The following is a 9,769-nucleotide window of genomic DNA, read 5'->3' on the forward strand; positions in this document are numbered from 1 at the left end:
CTTTGACCTTAAAAAGCCGCTAGTCAAGAAAAGCCGTTCACCTCCAAAACAACATGCAAGAGAACCAACCCGCTTGTCCGCTTACTCGCTTTTCGCTCGGTGATGCACTTTGTTTTTTTCATTTTATAGAGTGAAACGAAAAGCATTTTCACAGTGTGGCACTAATGCAGTGACGCATGAATAGGAGCAGGAGTTGCAGGAGCGGGAGCTTTTTAACATGAGCACATGAGTTAACATGAGCGGGGATTTTTTCTTTCTTTTTTTTTTTATTACATGAGCGTCGGAGTTAACACGGTAATTTTTTAATTAGTAAATTTAATTAATTAATTAGTAAATGTAATTTATTAACTTTAATAATTATTATTTTAAAAATCTAATCGAGCTTCTTAACGACCATGTTCACGAACTTTAAATGATATTGTTCGTAAACATAAATGAACCGATCGTCAAGTTGTTCAAGTTCGTTTATTTAGCTATCGAGTATTTATTAAAAATGTTCAAACTCGTTCGTTTATCTTATCAAACAAACATGGACGAGCTCTTTTTAAGCCGAGCCACGAGTCACTCGTCGAACGCTCGGTTTATTTGCAGCCCTAGTCATTAGTTTGTTTCTTGTATTAATTTTAATATGATTGATATATTAGGTCAGTCTTTTTTTTCTCTTAGTTATATTTTAATTATGATTCATTTATAATCAAATATATAACTATTTTAGATTCCCATAAATAGCGTCTAGTTTCGATTCAACTAAATACATTAAATTTTTACCATACCAAATAATATATAATATGTTTTAGTTATTTTTTATAATTATCACGTTAATAAAAAAAACTTACAAAAATTACTAAATTACCACTCAATTAGTTGCTCAGGTGCACCTGGGACAAAGAATGTCCGCCTGCTCTGCCTTGTGGACCTGCCTTGGTCGGGATTTGTTCGATCGACAGTATTATTGGATTCAGCAATTTATGATAATCTAATTAAATAATTTTTGGGAAAGTATCCAATTAAATATTTTAATTTGTTTAAAAAGAAAATTAAACATTCTAAATTCTATTTTGATTATTTATCAAATTTTAAATTTTCACAAAAAATCACTTTAATCTAGCACGAATCTCGAAATATATTTGAATTAGAAATCTTCATAATTCAATTTACAACTATCCAAACACCAGTCTTAACAAATTTATAGTCAAACTAAACATTTCGACAAGATTAACCCAATGACATCAAAATTGGTCTAATCCGAATCCAGAGGGGTTTGAACCAAATAGTTGAAGCATACGTGAAAGCTTAAAAACATTAATTTAATAACAATGACTTTCAAATATGATATATTTATAGTCGAAGCAAGTAGCTCGACGAGATGAATCCGATGAGTCAAATATCACTTAATTCTGATATCATTAACGCACTTAACTAGCGAGAGCTCTATTGTATTTTTCAATCATTGTTGCCGACGACTACCACCAGCTATTGCCACTAACAACCACAACCGCCATCGACGACCAGCTTAAAAAATTATCACTTTCTCGAGAATATTAAGAAGATTTAACCATGTTGTTGGGTATATTTGCCCTCATGTGGACATCAGTTTTCTAAAATGACTCTTGGAAAAATTAAGTTTTATTCTTGGGCAAAGAATGTCCATCTGCAGACATTTGATTTTTGTACTCTTCATCTTCTTCAATAATGAAGAAAAGATTATATTTGTATCACTTACTACATATTGAATTTTGCAACTGGCCAGGCCTTGTGATTTTTTCCCTTTTCAAAATTTTCACATAAAAATTTCTTTTGGTCTTATCATTTTTATCTATTAGTACTGAGTATTTGCATATACATCAAGACCTTAAAAGGTTAAAAGTCTTAAAAGATACATGTAAAAAAAAGCTCAGAAAGCTAGAAGCCATAAATAGTATATATTTCTTTATATATAAATCTCAGAATGCTAAAATATGCATAAGGATTAAATTCCTCTAATCTAAATGCTCTAACTAAAGAAAAATATATCAAAGTATACATCAAAAAATACATAAATGACTTAGTTTCTTCTTGAGGGCAAGTTCATAAATTAATAAAAGTAGAATATTTATTACTTCAAAAATACAGCAAGCTCATAAAAACATCTCAAAGCCATATATAATATTATTACATTTACATGGTCATCTAAATAGTTTAATTGTAGGAAGTGAAGTGCTTTAATCAACATCATCTCGTAAATTGTAATGAATCTCGGAGGAAGAGTATGTGCCCGATTGGACCTTTTTGGGGCAATGATTAGCATATTATTCAACAAATAAATCATATTATCAATCACCACTAGATCATCAGGCTTCCACTAAATTTGCACTATGAGTGTATCGCTAGACTATTGTGGTCGGTAGTGTCCGATCCCATCCATCAAATTGTTTATTGTCTACCATCATTAATGTGCATACCTATATTCTCCAACAAAATGCAGCTTGACCATCGATATATGAAGTACTTGTTTATTTATTTTCATTACAAAATTTGTTTTTTTTTTTTCTACTAGCATTATGCTGACCATTCAATAGTATGTTAATGACTACTTTAAATTCAATTATATGCACAATGAAATAATTTTTAAAAATTTAGATTGGTTGGTGTGACTAGCTGAGCTTTGTTGGCTCACTCCTACTTTGCATTCTATTTCAAGTCAGGAAAAGGATAAGGAGCCTCAAGTAGTTGGAGGTCTAAGATTTGATCTTTTGTGCTTGGTTAGGTATTATTTCTAGGTTTTCTAATTTTGTACAGTCATGACTATTCTTTGATTTTTTTTTTTAGAATATAGTCATATACTATAGTGTAGTTGTACATATACATTTTGAAAATGAATGAAATAAAAAAAATATGGTCAAAACTTAGATCTTGGATTTAGTGTCACAACCCAACCCGATATGACTCACAAATATAAGCAACATCGTGTTAAATGGTGACAGAATAGAGGCATAACTGAATAGATCAATATATTCCTTATGGAGAAATATCATATTTCTTTATTAGAAAATAGCCATCATAGCCTCTAATTTTTTTCATTATACATAAATTTACTCATCCACAAAATTTCTTTCTTATTATTTATCCACAAAAGTATACATTACAGATTTTTGTTATCACAGTCCCCCCCTAGCAATAGACAAACACAGGGTAGGAAACAAAGAAATGCTAGGACAATTAAAAAATTCTGAAAAAAATGAAAAACGTTCCTATACAAAATCGGACAAAAAAAATTAGTTTTATTTACTCAACTGACCCTTTACCCCTGTCTTGACTTGAAAAATGAAATGCATAATACAGAATAAGCTAACACGGATCAACAAAGTATATTACCTAAATCATTTCTTAATAATTGTAAAACCAATGACTTGACAATTCTTCTTATAAGATGAAGGTTAGTGATCAAGAAGGTCAAAGTCGGGTGCTTAATAAGCATTGGACATTGAAAAAATTACATAATTGTTGATTGAGAATGTCATGTATGAGTCAACATTTAATGCTTTATTTGATTATGAGCCTTAGATGTTAGAGATCAATGATTAGAAAGCCAAGCATTAGATATTTGAGGTTAATAATTGTAAAAAAATTGAAAGACAACTGCTGAAAGTGGATGGAGAATTTCAAATATCGTGCAATGGTCAATAACTTGATTATTGATCTTTCTCCTTATAAAATAGGAGATTGACAATCAACAAGGTAAAAACTAGATGTTCATGATTGGAAGACATTAAACATTGACGAGCGCCAAATGACAGTTGACTAGGAATGTTGCGTGCATGCGATGGTTGATTGTATGCTTGATCATTCTCATTATTAGATCATGACGAAAGATTGAAAGCTGAAAATATGGGCATCAAATGTTAGTGACAAACAAACGTCATACCTTAGTTTTCTTAGACAATTAGGAATGTCAGCTATCACATGATGAACGGTGTTTTTATTAGTTATTCATCTTATCAAAGAAAATGCTTATGCCAAAAAGAAGGGCGTTGGCATTTTTGAACGAACAAGCAACAATATCTATTAATGACGAGCGTAGTAGTTTGGTCGATGATGCTAGTTGACAATGGTGAATAGTGGATGTCAACATTAGTAGATGACTATTGTTTGACGATAGTAAGGAATGGGAATTACATTAGATGCTTATTGGTAGAGCGTTAGAATTTTATGAGCGTCAAAATTTATTGCTTTGAAATCATCTTTACATTCCCCCTAGCCCCCATTCTGAGTTTCATAATTTTCTACATATATCGAAGGATTCTCTACACTAAAATTCTTAGTGGATCCCCTCGTCTCATTCCAGTGTACAGATTTATTCATATTCATCAATTCTTCCTTCAAGGTGGCAATTGGATCACTTGAATAAGAAATAATGGTTTTTCACCGAATCATCTAAATTGATCTGCCTTAATCATTTGCTATTTCTTTTTAATATCTTAATGTCTTAATGAACATATAATTGACTAATCTAATCTTCATTTTAACTACAAGCACATAAAATTTATGAATGTTTGTCATAAGGGTTTCAAATATACTTATGAATGTCTGTCTTAGATTCATCTAAACTCTCATGATTTGTTTAAAATAGAAATTAATTTACTTAATTCATATCAAAGTACTTTGAAAATTAAAATCTTTTCTAATCACCAATCTATTTTCTTAAATAACTTTCACCAACTAGCCTTCTTAAACCTCATCCTTTTCTACTAATGGCCACATTGTGCATGCTCCATCATAGTCCATATAATACAGTAAAGATTACATTCTCTATCTGTCCCCTTCATTGAAAAATAGACTGTCCATGTTAGTGCTCCAATGTCGACATCGCCATTACTTTTCCTCTTCCTGCCTTCGCTATTCTATTTTAATATATTTTCAATGGATGCGTCACGAAGTGGGCTCTATTATTTTCAAATGCTTATTATTAAGTCTTTCCTCTTGCTGCCATCATCAACTATTATTATTCTTTTTTTCAATAGCAATGCAGTTTCATTAGCTAAGCATCCTATGGTTTCCTCAATTAGTTGTAATCACCCTTGGTCAGAGATGCCTTATATGTGTATTTTATTGAGCAGATGAAGTATAAGATTCTAATTCTTGGAGAATTTCGGATTAGGGTTTGATCATTTTGAACAATTGAATATGATAAGTAAAATTTTGTTTGGGACGGCTTTCTTATTGCTTCTTAAAGTAGCTTCTAGTAGAAAATTAAATTTTTTGTATTAGAAAGCTGCTTTAAGAAGCATTAGTAAGAAAGGTGTTGAGCCTAAATATGTTGGGGAGGTTTGCATATTAGATTAAGATTATTTATATTTGGGAAGTTTTATTGAATGCTCAAGTTTTGCACATTGGTGGTTTAATTAAAAGAAATCAACCTAAAGTATTTTTTGGGACTTACTAATTAGTGTCTTCAAATTTTTATTTGTATGATGAGAATTAAAATTGGAGTTCATAGAGTGATCATAGAGATATGTGGTGATAGAATTAGATAATATGGAAGAAAAATTTAGATTACCAAACAATATCGAAAGGTCGAATTAAAGAGCTACCCAAGCTCACCAACAATAATATATAACTTCGATCATATCACTTAAAATAATTTTTGAAGGTAGAAATTGAACTTTTAGGAGTGAGAAGTTAAGAAAAAGAGGAAATTCTCTCTCTCTCTCTCTCTGGAAGTAAATGTTAAAAAATCAACAAAATAATTGATGTGGAAGATCATTTATAGTTCTGATAATAAGCATTATTGAAATAGTTATAAACTAAGGATTCGTTTGGGATGATTTTCTTACTGTTTCTTAAAATAACTTTTTAGTATCAAAAATAAAAATTTTCTACTAAAAAATTACTTTTAAAAGCAGTAAGAAATCCGCTCCAAACGAAGCCTAAGTGCTATCGAAATTTTGTGTAGGGCACAAGTTTTATGATTAACATTCATCTGCTCTAAATAATGTTTCTTATAGACCTATAGCTTGTGTCTTATCAAACAATAATTTTAGCTTAGCTAATTGTAGGTCCAATACTATCAACACTTGATTTAGGCTTAGGTTTCGTTTGGAACAACTTTCTAAAATAACATTCCAAAAAATTTTGTACTAGAAAGTTGTTTAAGAAAATATAAAAATAACTGTCTCAAACAAAACCTTAATCTTATCAACCTATTATTGAAATATTTTAAATATTTGGTTTATGATCATGAGTTGTTGAATGCTTAGTCAAACATTCTTAAGTTTTGATGGGATCGCATTTATTTGTATTCATTTAATCCTTATATAGTGGAATTATACATATTTAAAGGAGTAATATTAGGATTCAAGTGTTAACAGTTGTGAATATTGTGGCTTAAGCCTAAAAGATTTCTCCTCTCTATTCCCTTCCCTCATCATCCTAATACCTCGTCAACTCATTCCCTACTTCCACTCTTCAATTCTCTCATCTTATATTCTTGTCTTTTTATTCATTTTCCTTCATCTGAAGTTCTTCTATCATAAGCAACTAAATTGAAGCACTTTCATTTTGCATCCTTCTATTGTATGCATTGCATCCTATCATCACTACCATTATAAGAACCACCTCATGTATGTTTATGTTAAAGTCTTATACGAGAGCACTTCATCATTCATGCATACATTTTATTATTAATATCACTCTTAATTTTATAACACAATTTTTATGTTTATCTCGATCAATAGTTAAAAAAAGTATTAATATCCTTGATAATGATTATGAGCCAAAAAAATAATTGGACTTGCCAAAAAAAATATTGATATTCTTTAAAGCATGCAAAATGGGTCTCATGCATCAACAAGTTTAAGCCATGCATTATAAAATGTGTTGCATGCATAGAGTATTAAGGAAAAAAAAAGGCATCATAATAAGTTTAGTGTGTTTACACAATTGATGGTCAGATGCCGATCAATTGATGACTGGATGTTGTCAATGGTGACATATTACGCCAAGAATCAAGGAAGACTCATTTGGATTAAAAAAATGGAGGTACTTATTTTTAATGAAATTTTAATTTTCAAAATTCAATTTCCCTCATGAATGACAAAGTACTATAAAAAAAGTTTTGATTTACACCTTATATAGGAATTTCACTCATGGTAAGGAAGTGCTTGTATTTTACATCTTCGACTAAGTGTTATTGATCAGGATTATGGGGGATTGTATTTGGATATCTTAATAGGCTAATAGATACAACCATCATGTCTTTCTTGATGTCCTGATATAAGGAGGTGAACCCATTAGGAATTTTATGAAATTTAACTTTTGCATTCCTTTCTTGGCATGATGGAGAAATTATGTATACCCTTCTTGTTGCGGATAGGTTAAAGAATCATATATTTCATTCTTGATGTAGAGGAGGCTTTTTCTTAGTCTTTATTTTTCTTGTTTTTACTATAAACTAATAGAGAAATTATAAGTTTCTCTTCTCACTTTTTTTTTTCTTTAGTATAATTAGGATGACTTTTAGGTAAGTTGAAATGAAGGTGCTTACAAGAAAAACCCTTGTTTCCAAATAATATTAGGACTAATATATGCATGTCATATCATTATACAGCCGACTATTACTTGCAAAATAACCTTCACAAGAACCTCAAAACCTTAATATATACAACCATATTCGATTGTTAATATGAAGTTCAACAAAATTTTATGATCAATAATGATCACAATCCAATCACAAATAATAACCAAACATAGAGCTAAAGTCATCTAACAACTTGCATATAAACCAAATAATAATGGCAAAATAATCAACAATCACAAAAAACTATCAACAATCATGACAAATAATATTCACGCACTATCATTTACATGAATCTAAATATTTTATAACATAAAGGCTCTGTTTGAGATAGCTCACTTACAACTTTCTAAAACTATTTTTTAGTACAAAAATTTTTAAACTATAATTTTTATGCTAAAAAACTACTTTAGAAAGCACGTAGTATAAAAACGGTCTCAAAGTTTCAAATGCTCATCGCCTTTACTCGCTAGCTTCCACTTGGAATGGGATTTCATCAGTCCTGCATTGTTAATCCCACTTATATCATATTTTTCCTCAGCTACTTATCTCTTATATATGAATAATATTATATTCATACTTTATACTAAGCAAGTAAGCAAGTAAATTTCTAACGTATCACTACAGAATTTTTTTCTTACAAGGCAAGAAATTTCCTAAGGACCGATGCAAGTGGCCTTTAGTCCAAGCAAATTAAATAAGTTATACGATATGTCCCATTCAAACATTGACTTAGTTAATTTAATTAATTCAGATGGTTTTTAATGCCTTGTGTATAAAATCATTTGAATTATTTTATGGATAAAGGCAAAGAAGATACGATTGTGACAAAATAATTTATATAGGCCTCTATTATTGAAATAGTAGTGGAGGAGTTAACAGGCTAATTAATCTCTACCATGGTTCTACATGCCGTGCTACACTAACTCCAGTTAGGGATTATTTAGTCCTTTTTTAAAGATATATATGTGTTAATTCTTGCACTCTTAAGCATAGAAGCAGCCTAGAGGTGCAAATGAATCTAGCTGACTTGTAAGTTGAGCTTATTGAGTTTCGAGCTCGAGCTCTGATGCGGCTAATACCTGATAACGGATAGCAGAGAATATTCCCTCTCCACTCATGTGCCACGTTCTCTGTCCCTAACCGTTTGCATTACTACTTTTATAATTTCATGCTTTTAGTATTATTTTAAGTATTACCTTAGTTAGTAATCCTTGTTTAGGCTATATCTTCTCCTTTGGAAGAGAAGAGAAATTTATCTAGAATATATCAAAAAAACCTCATTTACAGAGCACTGCTACTGTTCCATTGCTGTGTAGTTTTCTCGGTGCAGGTCATCGGCTACACCAAGCTCGTTGGATTATCGAGCTCAAATTTGATCTAGATGTTGCTTGACTCATTGATTCGTCGAGCAGCTCGAATGCAGAAGGCGGATGCAGACATGGAAGGAAGAATAGTGCGGAATGCGGACTCAAATGCAGACGCGAAGCAGAAGGTGAATTCGAGCGCAAATGTTAACAGGAATGCGGACGTGGAAGGAGGAATCACGCACGGAAGGGTAGTTTGTGAACTGGCTCGCGAATTGGCATCCTTTTTCACGAGAGCTCGAGCACAAGCTTGAATTGAACTAGAGCTCAAGTTCGAGCGCGAGCTCACAACTTGGTCGATGAGCCAAGCTCGAGTTAAGCATGACTCAAGCTCGACTCGACTTGACTCGTTTACACTCCTAGGTACAGTTGAGAGCTAGTTGGCCTCTCACCTGCATTTAATTAGGAATTTAAGGTTCATCATATGTTTGGATTAGCTTAAATAATGATAATTTATTAACTATTGAAAAACAATTAATTCTTGTAGTGAAATCATAATCAACTCAATTTTATTTGAATTCAATTGCAAATTTGAGTGAGCACAAATATCATTTTTTTTAACAAATTTAAAAAATATAAATATCCACAAAATAATAGGACTCTAAGTTATAATAAATAACCAGATATTAAACTTATATAACCAAACTAATTTTCTTTTAATTTCTAAATACTTGTGGCAATTGATGGGCCTAATGCTTGAAGGACTTGAACCTTACTGCACTAGTTGGCCCATTAAGTTGTTCGGTGGTTAGCTTATGGGCCCGCTCGTCCACTGAGCCTTGCTGGACTGCAATTTTTGGGGTAAACATCCAATATTCGCTCTGGGCTGTAGAGGGGGGGGGGGGGGGGG

Source organism: Dendrobium catenatum, unplaced genomic scaffold (genome assembly GCF_001605985.2).
Source record: "Dendrobium catenatum unplaced genomic scaffold, ASM160598v2 fragScaff_scaffold_1199, whole genome shotgun sequence".
In the NCBI taxonomy this organism is placed as follows: Eukaryota; Viridiplantae; Streptophyta; class Magnoliopsida; order Asparagales; family Orchidaceae; genus Dendrobium; species Dendrobium catenatum.